The 17,582-nt window shown below is 45.0% G+C and overlaps 1 long non-coding RNA gene across 2 annotated transcripts in view; it reads right to left on the minus strand.

Annotated features, from left to right (window-relative positions):
- The window catches only part of LOC138431053 (uncharacterized), a 72,323-nt gene that overhangs the window by 14,507 nt on the left and 40,234 nt on the right, over positions 1 to 17,582 (minus strand). For both annotated transcript variants that reach the window (XR_011253511.1, XR_011253512.1), the window contains exon 3: positions 14,610 to 14,683. This is a non-coding gene — a long non-coding RNA (uncharacterized lncRNA). The remainder of the gene's footprint in view (positions 1 to 14,609; positions 14,684 to 17,582) is intronic.

A 17,582-nucleotide genomic window follows, 5' to 3' on the forward strand; every position in this document is an offset into this window, starting at 1 on the left:
CATAATGTTGAGCGAGGTGACACCAGGGACACTCACAACTGCTGAGCAAACAGGCAAAACCGAAACACCCAACGGAGCTGCTGAAATGCAGCTGCTACCAGAAATACTCCATAACCAAGCAGAACGCTTTCGATAACCAGGAACAAAAAGTGAAGAATTATTACACATTGTCTGAAAATTATCAGATTCATTAAAAAAGGCAGATTCACAAGGAATCATCAGTGTTTGTTCATCAGCACAGTATTAAAGTAACTGTTATATCACAGGATTTAAAAACTCTAAGTAACTTAGGGATCATTGAACTCAAATGACTTCAGGGAAGCTACAGGTCTGAGAGGTTGTGGGTATTTTTCAAGGTCAGATATTGTTTATGGCAGGATTATAATGTATGTATGGATGTGAGAGTTGGACTATCTATAAAGAAAGCTGAGTGATGCAGAATTGATGCTTTTGAACTGTGGTGTTGGAGAAGACTCTTGAGAGTCCCTTTCACTGCAAGGAGATCCAACCCGTCCATCCTAAAGGAAATCAGTCCTGAATATTCATTGGAAGGACTGAGGCTGAAGCTGAAACTCCAATCCTTTGGCCACCTGATGCAAAGAACTGACTCCATGGGAAAGACCCTGATGCTGGGAAAGATTGAAGGCGGGAAGAGAAGGGGACAGCAGAGGATGAAATCGTTGGATGGCATCACTGACTCGATGGACATGAATTTGAGTAAGCTCCAGGAGCTGGCAATGGACAGGGAGGCCTGGTGTGCTGCAGTTCATGGGGTCACAAAGAGTCAGACATAACTGAGCAGCTGAACTGAACTGAGGATTAGAATGAGCAGCCAGGTCTCCCAAATCTCCCTGAATGGCTGCTACTCTGTGACTGGGGACTGGTGAGCTGAATTCAGAGCTCACGGCATTTCTTACATGGCTGCAAACCCCAGGTCTCAAGTGGAGAACGGCCACCCTGGGTTAGTGGTATCTGCTCTGCTGTTGTTGATTTGACACTGAGCACTTATCTCACTGAAATAGTGTCTCCTGGGAAACCACGCTCACTGGGTATCTCTCACCGGCTACCTGATGGTCCAGAGACCTACTGTCTGGAGACTACACACAAGCCACCAATGCCGCTGTGGAAAGTACAACCTATTTCAAACTCTCTAGTGTACAGAGCCATTTACTGTCAGGAAACCCTTTCGCTGAATGCCCAACAAATAAATAAACTTTAAACAGAGGCTTAAGGTGCAAAACAATGGAGACGGTGGAGAAAAACAGCATGGTAGTTCCTGAAAAAATTAAACAGAATTACCATGTGATCCAGCTATTCCACATCTGAGTTTACACATGAAAGGACAAAAGCAGAGGCTCAGATACTTATACACCCAGGTTCAGCAGCATTATTCCCAATAGAAAAAGGATGGAAAGAATCCAAGTGTCCATCAGCAGATGACTGGATAAACAAAATGTGGTCTATACATACAATGGAATATTGCTGAGGCTGCTGCTAAGTCGCTTCAGTCGTGTCCAACTCTGTATGACCCCATAGACAGAAGCCCACCAGACTCCCCCGTCCCTGAGATTCTCCAGGCAAGAACACTGGAGTGGGTTGCCATTTCCTTCTCCAATGCATGAAAGTGAAAAGCGAAAGTGAAGTCGCTCAGTCGTGTCCGACTCTTAGCGACCCCATGGACTGCAGCCTACCAGGCTCCTCCATCCATGGGAGGAGTACTCTTTCCAGGCAAGAGTACCAGAGTGGGGTGCCATTGCCTTCTCCAGCAATGGAATATTAATCACTTGTAAAACAAAAAAAGGAAGAACTTCCCTGCTGGTGAGTGGCTAAGACTAAACTCTCCCAATGTAGGGGACTTGGGTTCAATCCTTGGTCAGGGAACTAAATCCCACATGCCACAACTAAGACTTTGCATGCCCTAACTAACGATCCTGTCTGCTGCAACTAAGACCCAGAGCAGCCAAATAAATAAATACATAAAAATAAATATATTTTTAAGGGAATGCAATTCTGACACACGATACAAGATGGAAGAACCCAGAGGGCATTGTGCTAGGGAAAAAAGCCAGACACAGAAGGGCACGTGTTGTATGAGTCCACTTTTATGAGATAAGTAGGTCGGTCAAATTTATAGAAATAGAACGTAAAGTAGTGATCATCAGGGGCTGGGGGGTTATGAGGTGATGAGAGGAATGTGGAGTTGGCATTTAATGGGTACAGAGTTTCAGCTGAAAACAATGAAAACTGCTTGAGAGGGATGGTAGCAACGACTGCAAAACAATGAGAATGTACTTGATACCGCTGAACTGTACTCTTACAAATGGTAAACTTTATGTTATGTGTATTTTACCACGGTAAATAAAGGGGGGGAGATTCCTACTTCAAAAATGGAGTCGGTGCAGAGGAAGATGCTAGTGAAACAATACATTATTAGCAAGAGCCCACTTCTAAAGCAACAGGGTCTTTCACTAAACCCTTAATTGTGTTTGCTCCTTCTCAAAAGATCAGAAAGAACTGATGCTGAAATTTAAAGCACCCCTTCCACCAAAGTGGTTGAATATTGCAAGGAAAGCACTGTCAGCTCGATCTCTGTACCTGAACAAATCTTCTTCTCATGTTTGTTGTCAGACTTTGATGTGTGCCCCTGGCCTGCAAGCTACCCTGCTTGGCTGCGTAAACTCCCCATCTTGCCCCCGACCTCGGGGGTGACCCGGCGCGTTAGTGACTCCTGGCTGAGGTAAATAATACAGCAGCGTAGTAATCGCAACTGTCAGATCTCCCCCTTTTATCTGCCTCCATTCACTATGAAGTGTCTCTCCCCCACTCCCTCCTACCAGGTATCAAAAACCCAGATAAAGGGGAAAGGAGTTATCTGAAGCATTGTGTGCCCCTGTAAGAAATCCAATTATTTATGGTCACTGGAGACATTTTCTTCTAAGTGTGTTAGTGAGTGACCTAAATGCATGGCTTTCCTCCTACCATTAACGGAGTCTTCCTTTATCTTGCATTTTAAAACCCTGAAGAGTCCTTTCCCTTCCTCAAGACAAAGACAGAAGTTCACGGAAATGCTCTGTGTTCCGTCACAATGCAGGGGAGGCACGGGCGCTGGAGCCCTGTTTTGTTTGCTTGACTGGCTGGTCTGGTTTTCCTTTTGGGTCACACCACGCGGCATGTGGAACTTCCCCGACCAGGGATCGAACCTGTGCCCCCTCGCAGTGGAAGCCTAGAGTCTTAACCACTGGGCCACCAGGGAAGTCCGGAGCTGTTCTTTAGTTTTTATTCATCACCGTTTTTTAAAGAAAAATGGATCCTAACACTGTTGCTTCAGTCATGTCTGACCCTTTGTGAACACTTCCTGGGGCAAAGATTCAGAGACCCTCCTGTTAAGTCACTTCAGTCGTGTCTGACTCTGGATCATGGTTCTCCAAGCTCCTCTGTCCACGAGATTCTCCAGGCAAGAACTGACTTTTTTTCTAATTATCCTCCTCCTTGAAATTTTAATAGGACATTTATGAAGTGAAAAAGTGAAAGTGTTAAGTCACTCAGCTGTGTCTGACTCTGTGGCTCCACAGACTGTAGCCCGCCAGGCTCCTCTGTGCATGGGATTTTTCCAGGCAAGAATACTGGAGTGGGTTGCCACTTCCTCCTCCAGGGGGAGTCTTCCCAACCCAGGGATTGAACCTGGGTCTCCTGCATTGCAGGTGGATTCTTTACCGTCTGAGTCACCAAGGAAGCCCCGGGACCTTTATGCAGGTGATCTCTTTCTGTTCCATGAGCATATTCATACTTTATCATAAACACAAAGTTTCCACCCCTTCCCAAGAACCAACTTCTGGTCCCTAGGGGGCAAGGCGGCCCCCGAAGAAGATGAGTGCCCTCACTCTTTTGGAGAACCAGTTGGACTAGCTGTGATTTGAAGACAGAGCCGTGATGGGTCGTCTTCTTGTGGCCAATCTGGCAGACTGGCAAAGGAAGCCAGCTATGGAGAGAAACTTACCAGGGTCTGCATGCAAGCTCCACCCTTCCCTAGTGAGACCAGCTGGCTGAAATTTAGGAAAGTCCCATCTCTTCTCAAGGCTCAGTCTTCTCCTCTGTGAAATGGGAATCCTCTCTACCTTCAGGGCTGCGGTGAGATTTACACAACGTATATTACGGCAGTGAGCGCACATCAGGCTACATGCTCAGCAAATTTTCAGTTCTCCTCTCTCCATCTTTCCTTCAGTTTCTGTCAAAAACAGAATATTCTGCTTTGTGAGAGCTATCCTGTGTTTGTTAGGAGGATTTTATTCCCTTTTCTGGAGATATACTAGATTAGAAACTAATTTGCAAATGAACGTACATGTGTTGCTGCTACAGCTGGTGTGGAAATGTTAACAACCAAGAGCTAGTAAACCTGATCATACATTATGGGAAAATAAAAAGTTATACACATGCTCAAACTTTACAGCTCACTGAAATTCCTTGGCACTTGAGAACTGAGGATATTCATCACTCTCTTCTCCCTTCTCTCCTTCCTCGATCAAGTTTCCCTCTTCTTTCATTAAAACTCCACGGAGAGGCCAGCAACAAACCAGAAAGCATTCTCTCAGGGCAGCTAAGCCCATGCACCACAACTACAGAGCCTGTGCTCCAGGGCCTGCGACTCACAATTACTGGGCCCACGTGCTGCAGCGACCGGCGCGTCCACGCGCCCCAGAGCCGGTGCACCACAACAACAGAAGCCTCCGCAGTGGGAAGCCCGTGAACCACAACTAGAGAAAGCTCGTGCAGCAAGCAAGACCCAGTTACAGCCAAAAATAAACAATGCAATAAAAATTTAGAAGGCAAGGAAGATTCTGTTTTACCAAAAAAAAAAAAAGAAAGAAAGCACTCCTTCTTTCTTTCCAAGAGTAAGCTCCATCAGGTACACACTCAAAAGGATTTTCTGACAAGCAAGCCTCTCATGAAACTTTCAGAGACAACTGGTTTACTCTGCTCTGCTCCACCCACCCCTTACTATACACCCAAAAGTCAGAAGTAATTCTAAAATTTGGCCCATTAGGAGTGACGGTACATGAAGAAGGATGCTTTGGAAGTTCTGTGATGGGAGCTTTATGGTAATCTGATTTAGGAAGAAAATGAGGCATCTGAAATTACATCAGATGATGTCTTTCAAAAGACAGTAATCTGCCAGCAAGTACAAAATGTGCTTTCATGCTTCAAACTAAGAAACTCACAGTTTTTTAAATAAGTAAATAGATAAATGACATTAGATACCAAATGCGAACTTGAGTTTCTGGCATCAGAGCCAATGCGTTCTCCACAACAGTGGCTGTGGGTGACAGATAAATTCTTGAGTTGGATTGTCTTCAGTCTTCAGAGTTTGGGCGGTCCTTGGGCACCCCTGGGAACAATGACTACTGAGTCAGCGTCCCAAGGAGAAACTACTATATTTCCTAGGGAGGGATCTCACTTTTAAGCGCCCTTACATGTCAAGTTATAAGTACAAGTACTTATGGATTTGTGGGTTTGTTTTAAAAATAGGATCAAAAGTCTACTTTTTTGGCCACTCTGTCTTGCAGAATCTTAGTTTCTGACCAGAGACGGAACCTGAGTCCTTAGCAGTGAAAGCTTAGAGTCCTGGCCACTGGGACACCAGGGAATTTCCTTAACAGCCTACTCATGTTTGTGGGTAATGATAAACTTGGGTTGATGATAAACTTGGGTAACAAATAAATTCTGAAATCTCAGTGATGTAGGACTTCCTAAAGGTTCATTTTCCAGCTTCTACAAGGTCCACAGTGGGCCTGGTGACTCTCCAGAGTGGCCTCCTGCGTATCACTGAGCCAGGTCACTTCACACTATTGGCTTCTCCTCCACCTCCTGAGAGTCCCTTGGACTGTAAGGAGATCCATCCAGTCCATCCTTAAGGAGATCAGTCCTGTATGTTCATTGGAAGGACTGGTGTTGAAGCTGAAACTCCAATCCTTTGGCCACCTGATGCGAAGAGCTGACTCATTTGAAAAGACCCTGATGCTGGGAAAGATTGAGGGCAGAAGAAGGGGACGACAGAGGATGAGATGGTTAGATGGCATCACCGACTCAATGGACATGGGTTTGGGTAAACTCCAGGAGTTGGTGATAAACAGAGAGGCCTGGCGAGCTGCGGTCCATGGGGTCGCAAAGAGTCGGACACAACTGAGTGACTGAACTGAACTAAACTCCACATTTGGCTTCCAGCATCGCTATTACACCCCTCATCCAGAGGGGGCGCTCGTCCCCCTCGCGTCTACCTAGAAGTGGGGCTGAGTTTGCAGGGGAGTACAACTGTCCCTTGCACAGCTGGACCTGATCAAGCCTGCCTTTCAGCATCGTCAGGTGATGGTTTCCTACTCCCCGTGCCTCCTCGTGCTTTTGTGTGTGCGCGCTGGGTGTAGGGGTGGGGAACTACCTACCTATTTCCCTCCTGAATACGGAGGCATAGAGGGATCTGCACCTGCCTGCTGTTGAGCAGCAAAAGTTCAGCACACTTGACTCAGCCAGTAGGGCTTAGCTCCTATGTACTCCACCTGGGCAAGTCACAATTTGAGGAATCAATTTTAAGCTTAAGAGGTCAATCAGCATTGCTTGATATAATAAATAACTCATCAGCTGACAGATTCAGCATCGTATTTACCAATGTCTATTTCCTTCCTCAGTGTAATTCTGGAATCAAATGAGTTTAGTCTCCCAAGGCTGCGTTGCTTCTGGTAAAAGCCAATACCCAAACCCAAGAGTTTATCTGGAATGTCCAGATATCTGGGGCTGCCGACAGTGAAAAATGGGACCGTCCCCATCAGTGCAGATGGCTGGGAAACTTGTGGTACCATGGACCGTGTTCAGGGATGAGATCAGTCACCATTAAGCCAAGTTCTTTTCTTTTATGAACTTTTAATGCTTTTTGGCATACTTGTAAGGGGCAATAAAAATGAAAAAGTGTTCATCAGTATTAGTGTGTATCTCTGTGGTTCTCCTGGTGCCTGGTCGTATCATTAATTATGGATGGCTCCCACAGGGCAGTGCGACTCAAGGGAGCAGAAGTTGAATGCAAAGTCTTTTATTCTTGTTTTCACTCCAACCTGTCATTAGTTCCCCGAGCACATCTCCCCCCAATCCTTGCCCACTCACAGCATCTTGCTGGCAAGTCAATACGCTATACCTTGAAGGGACTCTGTGGTTTCCCTCCATTTCCTGGCAGGTGAGCATTCCTCTTTTAAGAAGTGGCTGGGTCTGAAATAGCCACTCTTTTCTCTGAGTGCCATCAGCACAACTGTATTTTGCATGTGACATACTTGTTTAGCCTTTCCTCCTTGGGACCGTGTAACATTTTGGCTGCCTGGACACACTGCTATTTCTGATTCCCCCTTAGTTCCATGCCCAGAAGAACAGAGACAGGCGTTCGGATGGACACCTAAGAGGAAAGACTCCTCCTCCATGGGAGACCAACAGTGCTCAGTTCTGGAGACGTGACTTGTTTTCTCACCTCCTGCAGCTCTGTCACCTCCCGCAGGCAAGAAGTTACAGCAGATCCCCCTGCAGGGCTGTCTCTCTCCCGAAAACAGCAGAGTCTGAGCAGCCAAGTGCAGCCACAATGGGACTAGGGGGTCCAATGAATGCCTTTCCCAGCCACCAGCTCCCAAAATAAAAGGAAATGCTTGGGATTTCCCTGGTGGTCCAGCGGTTAAGACTTCACCTTCCAATGCAGGGGAGAAGAGTTCAATTCCCTGGTGCCTTGCAGCCAAAAAACCCAAAACATAAACAGAAGCAATACTGCAACAAATTCAATAGGGACTTTAAAAAAAAAAAAGGAAAACTCTGGGAAGAAAAGTGAGCCAGAGCCGAGGGAAGCAAAGGGGAAAAAGACTCCAGAGTGAGCGACAGCAGTGAGATCAGTGCAAAGATGTTAGGATGATGAAGAGAGGGGTGGAGGGCAGGACCAGCGCTGTGTCCTTCATCCCAGGGTTCACAGAAAGAGGGGCCCTGCTATGCACTTGGCCTGCGGGGTCCCCACATCACAGCCTTGTCATGGTAGGACAGGTCCTGGAGGAGGTGGAGAGCTCAGAGCAGGCTGCTTCCATTAACACCTCCTGGGGAAATCCGTCCTTCTATTTCTAACTCCCTTCCAACTGCAGGAGACTTCTCTGGGCTGGCCTTTCTGCCTTCTAATCAGACAGACCGAGCTATTGCATGTGAGGACACAGACTTCACAGCCAGGTAAAGGAGCTAGATGCCTCCTCCTCTGTGAAGCCTCCCCTGGTTTCCCCTCTCCCAGCACTCACCTCCATGCATCCCACTTCCGCTTGTCCACCTCTCCCAGCAGTTTGAGGACAGGAACTGTATCCTGCTCACTGTCCTATCTTCAGCACCTCCCACCCTCCTGGCCCCTAGCCTGGGACACGGTAGGAGATCAGTGAATGTTTGATACAACAATTAACACAATTAACAAATGAATGAACACAACAAGCTGGTGCTCAGAAGAACACAATGCTGAACACGGTATTCTTCAACAGCAAAGAGAGACTGGAAGCCCTCGCACGTGAGTTTTTTCCCTGTTGAGTGGTAAGTGCATTCAGCGCTGCTGGACACCGGGGAGGAGAGGAGTAGGAACGCACACAGTCCCTTTTCCTTTCCCTGACATCTCTGACCACACAGGGTCACTTAATCCTGTGAATCCTTTCATTCATTTATTCTTTAAGTTAACATGGGTATTCACTAACCACGGCTGAGCTTTTAAGTGTCCATCTCAAGATGTTTGTATCCATGGAGTGCACCCCTGGGCAGCTGCTGGAACAGCTGGAATGCGTGTCAGGGGCCGAGCTGGGGGCAGGAAATCAAGCCAGTGATGCCAGGACTGCTGACGGTCAGGTTGCGGAGGACTCGAGTGCGGGGATACTTGGCAGATAGATCAACTTCCATCTAGATCATATTTTAGAAAGAGTTAAGTGTGGTCTTATAGACCACAGTATACTATGACCAAGGGCTTCCCCAGTGGGTCAGCAGTAAAGAATCCACGTGAAATGCAGCAGATTCAGGTTCGGTCCTTGGGTCTGGAAGACCCCCTGGAGAAGGGAATGGCAACCCACTCCAGTATTCTTCCCTGGGAAATCCCATGGACAGAAGAGTCTGGTGGGCTACAGTCTATGGGGTCTACAACCCTGTGGGGTTGCAAGAGTCAGACATGACTGAGCAACTAGACCACAACCACACGCTGTGACCGAGGCCAGACACTCTGGGATAACCATCACAGAAACGGAAATGAACACATAATCATTTTAATTTTTAAGGGAACATAGCACTTTTTTGTTTTTTCCTTCTAAGCAACTCTTTGCCTGTGGATAAACTTGAGGATTTTCCTTTCTGGAAATGGAACTCTACTAAACTTTCCCTCACCATTCAATCCCTTTTTAAGTAATTGATTCACATTGATCATCTTTCAGAAAGGAAGAATAAGCGAACGGTATGGTGCCTGACAGAATTCTTAGTTAGAAACACAGTGGAGGAACCAAATCAGTAGGACCAGATTAAATCTATAAAAATTCCAAGCTGAGTGACTGAGTCTCCCAAAGACCTATTTGGACACGGCATATTCCAAGTGGCTCAGACCCTCCCCACCCACACGGCCACATTCCCTGGTCCTTATTCTGCGGTTCTTCACTACCATTCTTCCAACAGAGGCCACATCTGGCTATGATGGCCTGAATATGGCCCACAGACAATTTCTTTGGCTCCCTTTGCAGTTTGGAAAATTTGTGTTCGGTGCTAACATTTAAAATTAGAGGCTTCATTTTTTTTCTAAAATATGAAAAAAGAAATCTAAATTCCCATCTTCTCTTTAAAAATCAAAAGATGTGGCAACACTGGGCATGGATTCCTGTGTGGCTGCATTGAGCTCAAACAGGAGCAACTGATTCTTTCATAACAATGGTAATAATAATAGAAGTTTTAGCTAATTGTGTAATAACAGCATTGTTACTCACCATACACTCTCTCTGAAGTGCTTTGCAATGTATCCAGCCCTTTAATCCTCACATCAACCCTGTGAAGTAGGTGTTGTCATTATTTTCAATTTCTAAATGAACAAGGCGAAGAGAGATCAAGTAATTCATTCAAAGTCACATAGTTTAAATGGCAGAGCCAAGATTTGGCTGAACCAAGCAGGCTGGCTCCAGAGTCCACACAGTTAAGCACTGGTAATATATGGTCTCCCCAGAAATGCTAGGGAGGAACAGACTGGTAGACATGTGCACGCCTGGATGCGAAAGCTGCTGAAATGAATGCTTGACAGTCAAAGGTGGAAGGGGTCCCCTGTCAGACTGCCTCCATTCGAATTTGGGCTCTGCCACTGGGAGAGCTTGGACCACTTGAACATTTTCAAGTCAATCTTGTCTGTAAAATGGGAAAATAGTACCCTCCCACGGATTGTTTAAACAATACAAAATTAAGAGAGGAACTCAATGTAAAGTCCTTACCATAGGTGAGTGCTGAAATATGGTAAAGATTCAGTTAATGTTCACTATTATTATTTTGGGAGGGCTTCCCACATGGCTGAGTGGTAAAGACTATGCCTACCAACGCAGGAGACAAAGGAGACGTGGGTTCGATTCCCGGGTTAGGAAGATCCCCTGGAGGAGGAAATGGCGACTTGTTCCTCTGTTCTTGCCTGGAAAATCCCACAGACAGAGGAGCCTGGAGAGCTACAGGCCACAGGGTTGCAAAGAGTCAGACACGACTCAGTGAGCACACACCGACCCATCCACCACCATTATTATTTTATGTAGGTGAATCTTAGCTCTGAAAATTCTGTACGTGTTGGACTGAAAAAAGTTTTTAATGCTTTCTTTAGTTTCTAACAATTTGTAGTTAAAACTGTTTAATGTTTATAGAGAAAAATGATACGGTTCTATGTCTAGGAAACACAGTTGAAGTGCTAGTTAGCTGAAGAGCATCATGATGTAAAATAAAATTGGCCTTTACTTTTTTCTTACACATTTATTAAGCCTCTACTACATCAGATTCATTGTTGCAAATCTAACATTTTAGCCTAGCTCAGAGCAGAACTTCAACAAACACTTATAAAATAAGTCAAAGTGAGAAGCTGAGAAAACTGGTCTTCTGAAAGGGAAGAAGCCAGAAAAAAAATTCTGAGAATCAGTTCACAAAGAATAAGCAAACAAACCAAAAAAGCGCAACGGCAGAGAATTTTTTCTTGTTAGGATCAGAATGCATTGAACACTAACGAAAACAGAACACAGACCCCTTCTGACGTATTTTATACTGTTTAAAGATAAACATTTGTGCGCTGCAAGCCGCAAATGGATTTAAACTCCAACGAGGACTTTATAAGCCATCTGCCGGTCTCCTAATGAGGCTGGTAACTAGCATTGTTTACAGTTAGGCAACAGGGGTCATGGATATTTGTTGTAATGAAAGCTGCAATGCATCACTGCAGAATCTAAAAGAGCCTTCTTCACAAGGGCTAATTACAAATATAATAAAACAACATGAAAAAAAACAAAACAAAACAGAAAACCTCTTGAAGTCCACAGAGAAACCTAACTTGGCACAATGAATACAAACCGTAGTACCCGCTCTGTTTTCATTTCATGAATTCTGATTACAGAAGCCAAATCATATTTAACTACTAACAATACTAGGCCACCAATGGGTCTTTCGCTTCAGATCACTTAATCACAAGATGCTTCATGGACCATCTGGATCTCTAAGATGTTTGCTGATGCTCTAGCAGACAGTAGGCAAATGATTAGCAAGACCCACAGGGTTTTTGGTGTTTTGTTTTTTTTTTTAATAAGGTGCTACCTTAAAGCTGTGCCTCCCCGGTGTCCAAACTGAACTTGCTGAGTTAGTTCATTTAAGACGGCTGCGGGGGTTGAGGTCGGGGAGGGGAGTCTGGGAGAATTTGATTGCTTAGGATCACAGAAACAAAGGTACTGATTGGCTGACTGAATTTTTCACTTTTCAACTGGCTCTTTTAGCACCCCAGAGATGCAGTCCGAATCATAACTCTTCTGGTCCCTATATTATGGCAGTATTCACATAAGCCCCTGGGCGAGGGGGGTGGGGCGGGAAACTTGGTGTATTGCACTAGTGGATGAGATCCGCATGAGTTCATTTCCCCAGCATCCCAGACTAGGGAGACAGAGTCACAGCATGAAGGGGTTCTTACAACGTGGTTCATACTGGTAGCATGCTCAGCACCTGAGATGGTGAAGGTGAGGTTAGGCTTTTATCTTATTTAAATAGCCTGTTAATAGTCATGATGAAACTAACAAGGAGAAAAATATCCTGAATCTGGAGAATGATTTCATAGTCAAGTACAGAAAAATCAAAACTCAAATCAAAGCCCACTAAGTAGGGAGAAAAATATCCTGAATCTGGAGAATGATTTCATAGTCAAGTACAGAAAAATCAAAACTCAAATCAAAGCCCACTAAGTAGGGACTTCCCTGGTGGTCTGGTGGTTAAGAATCCGCCTTCCAAAGCAGGGGGCAAGGTTGCATCCCTAGTCGGGGAACTAAGATCCCACATATGGGGGGGGGGGCAACTGAGCCCTCGAGCCCCAACTGCTGAGCCCACATCACAACTACTGAAGCCCGTGTGCTCCAGAGCCTGTGCTCCTCAAGGGAAAGCCCAAGCCACAACTAACACCTGATGTAGCCAAATAAAAATATATATTTTTTAAACCCACTAAGTAATACACACATCCCTGGGGAAAAAATAGCCAGTAAAACTTTGACAGTAGGAGAAACATTAGGTGGATCTTACGGCTCAGACAGTAAAGCGTCTGCCTGCACTGCAGGAGACCTGGGTTCAATCCCTGGGTCAGGAAGATCCCCTGGAGAAGGAAATGGCAACCCACTCCAGTATTCTCGCCTAGAGAACTCCATGGACAGAGGAGCCTGGTAGGCTATAGTCCATGGGGTCGCTAAGAGCAGGACACAACTGAACGACTTCACTTTCTTTCTACACTATTAAATATTGAAACATATTAAACATAGATAAAGTCATCTGGTGGAACTGGGGCTTCCCTGGTGGCTCAGATAATAAAGAATTCGCCTGCAAGCCAGAATTCCACCCCTGGGTCAGGAAGATCCCCTGGAGAAGAGAATGGCCACCCACTCCAGTATTCTGGCCCGGAGAATCCCATGGGCAGAGGAATCTGGTGGGCTGCAGTACATGGGGTCACAAAGAGTCAGACATGACTTGAGTGACTAACAAAGTCATCTGGTGCAGATGAAAGAAAAGAATGAGGAACCAGTGAGTGGAACAGAAAACAAAGACCCACAGGCAGATCCAATATGACTGGAGCCCCAGAAAACTGTACCTAAGTATATAAAAAAGTGTGAGCAAAAAATGCGGCATTTGAAATAAATGAAGACAATGAAGATTAGTCAATAAGTAACACTAAGTAATAAGCTAACTTTCTGAGGGATGGGAAAGATACTCACATCTTTTAATATGCCAAAATAAAGTCCAGAGATCCCACTACTGGGCAGATATCCTCAGAAAACCATAATTCAAAAAGACATGTGTATCCCAATGTTCACTGAAGCACTGTTTACAATAGCCAGGACATGGAAGCAACCTAAATGTCCATTGACAGATGGATGGATAAGGAAGAGGTGGTACCTATCCACAATGGAATATTATTCAGCCATAAAAATGAATGGAATATGGTTATTTGCAGTGACAGAGATGGGCATACAGTCTGTCATATAAAGTGAAGCAAGTCAGAAAAACAAATATCATATATTAACAAATATATATGGAGTCCAGAAAAATGGTACAAATGAACCTATCTGCAGGGTAAGAATCGAGATGCAGATGTGGAGACTGAACATGTGGACCCAAGAGGAAAGGGGAAGGTGGGATGAATTGGGAGATTAGGACTGACATTGACACTACCATGCGTAAAATAAAGAGCGAGCGGGAAGCCGCCGGATAACACAGGGAGCTCAGCTCAATGCTCTGTGATGACCTAAAGGGGTGGGATGGCAGGGGCAGAGGGAGGCTTAAGAGGGAGGAAATATCTGCATATATATACAGCTGACCCATTTCATGGCACAGCAGAAACTAACACAACATTGTAAAGCAATTATACTCCGATCAATCAAAATCAAATAAAGTCTAGAGAAGAATTAAATATAAAAAAATGAAACTATTTTTTAAAAACTTTTTAAAAATGTAGGCAGATATTTTTCTGAGCCCCAAGGTGGGAAAGGCAGAAGCTGTCCAGCAGCAGAGCTCACAAACCCTCTGCCCCCCTCAGTCTATCAAGGAGCCTGCCAGCAACAGAGCAAAAGCTGCAAACCGATTCTGTTCATATACATGTTGTATATTTTAAATATAAGATAAATGATGATTTTCACAGAAATGCCATGAAAGACTAAAAATATTATGAATTTAGAGGTTGCACAGAAGCTCCACTGGGTTGATCATTTTGGAGGGCGCACCATCCTGTGAATCAATTTACTACCTTCTGATTTCTGTGCTTTCAGATCATTCGCACGGTAGTGCTGGCTTAATTAAACATGCTAATAAAAATAAAATTAAAAACATTTCTTTTTACTCACACGCTGAATTTTAGCTCCACTTCTCAAAGGTGCATTAATCGCTCACAGGGGTTGACTGTGAACCAAAAAACAAACTAAAAAAAAAAAATAACATACATACCACTCAGAACAACATCATACACATATATAATAAACGAGTGTGTACCTACAGGCTAAGTCATTTCAGTCATGTCTGACCTTTGCGACACTATGGGTCATAACCACCCAGGCTCCTCTGTCCATGGGATTCTCTAGGCAAGAGTAATGGAGTGGGTTGCCATGCCCTCCTCCAGGGCATCTTCCCCACCCAGGGATCAAACCTGCATGTGTTTCATCTAACTTGCATTGGCAGGCGGGTTCTTTAACACTAGTGCTATCTGAGGAGCTCATAATAAATGAGACCCCAGTACAAATAGAGAATGAATCCGTGCATGCCAGGACAAGCGAGCCTCCAGTGGTCGTAATTTCATACAAGAATTCTAAAAGAAAAGTGTGAATAAGATGTCAGATAATGAATATCTAAAATTTGGATTTTGTTCAACAAGGAAGCCATGACTCTTGGTCGCTGGGCACCGCCTGTACTGAAATTTTGCCATAGAATGACACGAAGCCATTGAAACTTTTGCATCATCTTCAGACCAGTCAGTGACCTTTCTGTCATCTATACAAGGTTTTCTGGAATGAAAGCAAAATGTTGCCCTCCAAGTAAGACTCTGACTCATTCTATCCCTAAAGACAAAGAAGAGGTAGTGACAGGAACAGATGTCAGTGATTAAGTTAAGTTAAGTTGCTCGCTCAGTCATGTCCGACTCTTTGCGATCTCATGGACTGCAGCCCACCAGGCTCCTCCGTCCATGGGATTCTCCAGGCAAGAATACTGGAGTAGGTTGCTCTTTCCTTCTCCAGGGTATCTTCCCAATCCAGGGATCAAACCCAGGTCTCCTGCTTTGCAGGCAGACACTTTAACCTCTGAGCCACCAGGGAAGCCAGTGATAGACCATTATAATATATGAAGTGAAGTGAAGTGAAGGTCACTCAGTCATGTCTGACTCTCTACGACCCCATGGACTATATAGTCCATGAAATTCTCCAGGCCAGAATTACTGGAGTGGGTAGCCTTTCCCTTCTCCAGGGAATCTTCCCAACCCAGGGATTGAACCCAGGTCTCCTGCTTTGCAGGCAGATTCTTTTACCAGCTGAGCCACAAGGGAAGCCCAAGAATATTGGAGTGGGTAGCCTATCCCTTCTCCAGCAGATCTTCCTGACCCAGGAATCAAACTGGGGTCTCCTGCATTGCAGGCGGATTCTTTACTAACTGAGCTATCAGGGAAGTCCATTATCATATATACATGAATGAAATGCATACATTGTCTACCTTAAAGTCATGCAATGCTATGTGCCAAACATATTCACTGTTTAAAAGAGGGAAAAAAAATTAAACCAGTCCAGAAGTTAACAGCCAATATTATGCATAAAGAGAAAGCAGAACAGTTCTGGGCAAAATGCCTCTGATCCAAGGTCAATGGTGGGCATCATCCCAGGTTAATAGTGAACACCATCCTAGGTCACTGGTGAACATCAACCTAGGCCAACGGCAGAAAAAGTGAAGGAGCAATCACTGCCATGTCCTCCTGCTGCCAGATATTTATTTCTGTTTCTTGTTGGACAAGAACACTGAGGGACAGAGGGCAGCTCTGCTCCCAGCATGTGTGTGCCATATGCACAAGGAAGACGCTCTCCGTGGCTTCTGATTCTGTTAATCTCTGAAAAGCCATGCTACATAAACAGGTATTTCCTTGTTTAGGTCATGATTATTTAATGAATCAAATGACGATTCAGTCAATCCAGCCTCTCTTTATTTATGGAGAACAGTTGGTGGCCAGAAAGATGCCTTTTGATCTTCATGAGTATTGAAAGAAACAGTGCAGTATGTAAATATCATCTAGTCACCACCACGATAAGTGTACCTTGTGCAGGGGAAATAAATGACTAGGAGTGTTGACCTGCTTTCTTATACAGAGGTTCCACTGGACAGGGAAGCCTGGCGTGCTGCAACCCATGAGGTCACAAAGAGTCGGGACACAAGTGTGCAACTGAACTAAACTGAACACTGGTCATTGGAGAAGGAAATGGCAACCCACTCCAGTATTCTTGCCTGGAAAATTCCATGGACAGAGGAGCCTGGCGGGCTATAGTCCACGGAGTCGCAGAGAGTTGAGCATGACTGAGTGACTGAGCACACTGGTCACTGAAAGCAAAGGGATCACCCAAGACAGCAGTCTTTAGATAATTTTATAACCTCATTAGAACCCATAACAACCTTGGGATGATTTCCAGGGACTTGTTGCCTGCAATTTAATAGAAACAGATTTACTACTATCTCCCAAGTCAGAGCTCTCAGTCTCACAGCTTTGGCAGTGACAGGCCTGTTGGGTTAGCCTCCATAGCAGAGTGAAGATAGACTTGAGCTGAAAAGCTCATCACAGTGTCTAGGTTTATGTTCTATCTTAGCAGGCAGAACTAGATGACGTGTGTGAGAGCTAAGTCACTCCAGTCGCGTCTGACTGTTTAAGAACCTATGGACTGTAACCTGTGAGGTTCCTCTGTCCATGAGGTTCTTCAGGCAAGAATACTGGAGTGGATTGCCATGCCCTCCTCCAGGGGGTCTTCCCAACCCAGGGATGGAACTGGCATCTTTTATGTCTCCTGCATTGGAGTGCAGGTCCTTTACCACTAGCGCCACCTGGGAAGCCCAGAACCAGCTGAAAAACTCTCTCAAATCCTTGCTGCCATTCCCAAAAATCAGAAATGTAATAGAAATACTCTAGAGCGGGAGAATAACGTCATTCGGGGCAAGACAGTGAAAGCAAGTTCTCAAGTTCCCGCGCAATGAGAACCGATCCTCCTGATGAGGTGGAAAGAGTGTATTTTCCGGAATAACAGTTGCTTACCATCTACCCAGATGGAGCTAATGTGCTCTACTAAAATACCATA

Source organism: Ovis canadensis, chromosome 26 (genome assembly GCF_042477335.2).
Source record: "Ovis canadensis isolate MfBH-ARS-UI-01 breed Bighorn chromosome 26, ARS-UI_OviCan_v2, whole genome shotgun sequence".
In the NCBI taxonomy this organism is placed as follows: domain Eukaryota; kingdom Metazoa; phylum Chordata; class Mammalia; order Artiodactyla; family Bovidae; genus Ovis; species Ovis canadensis.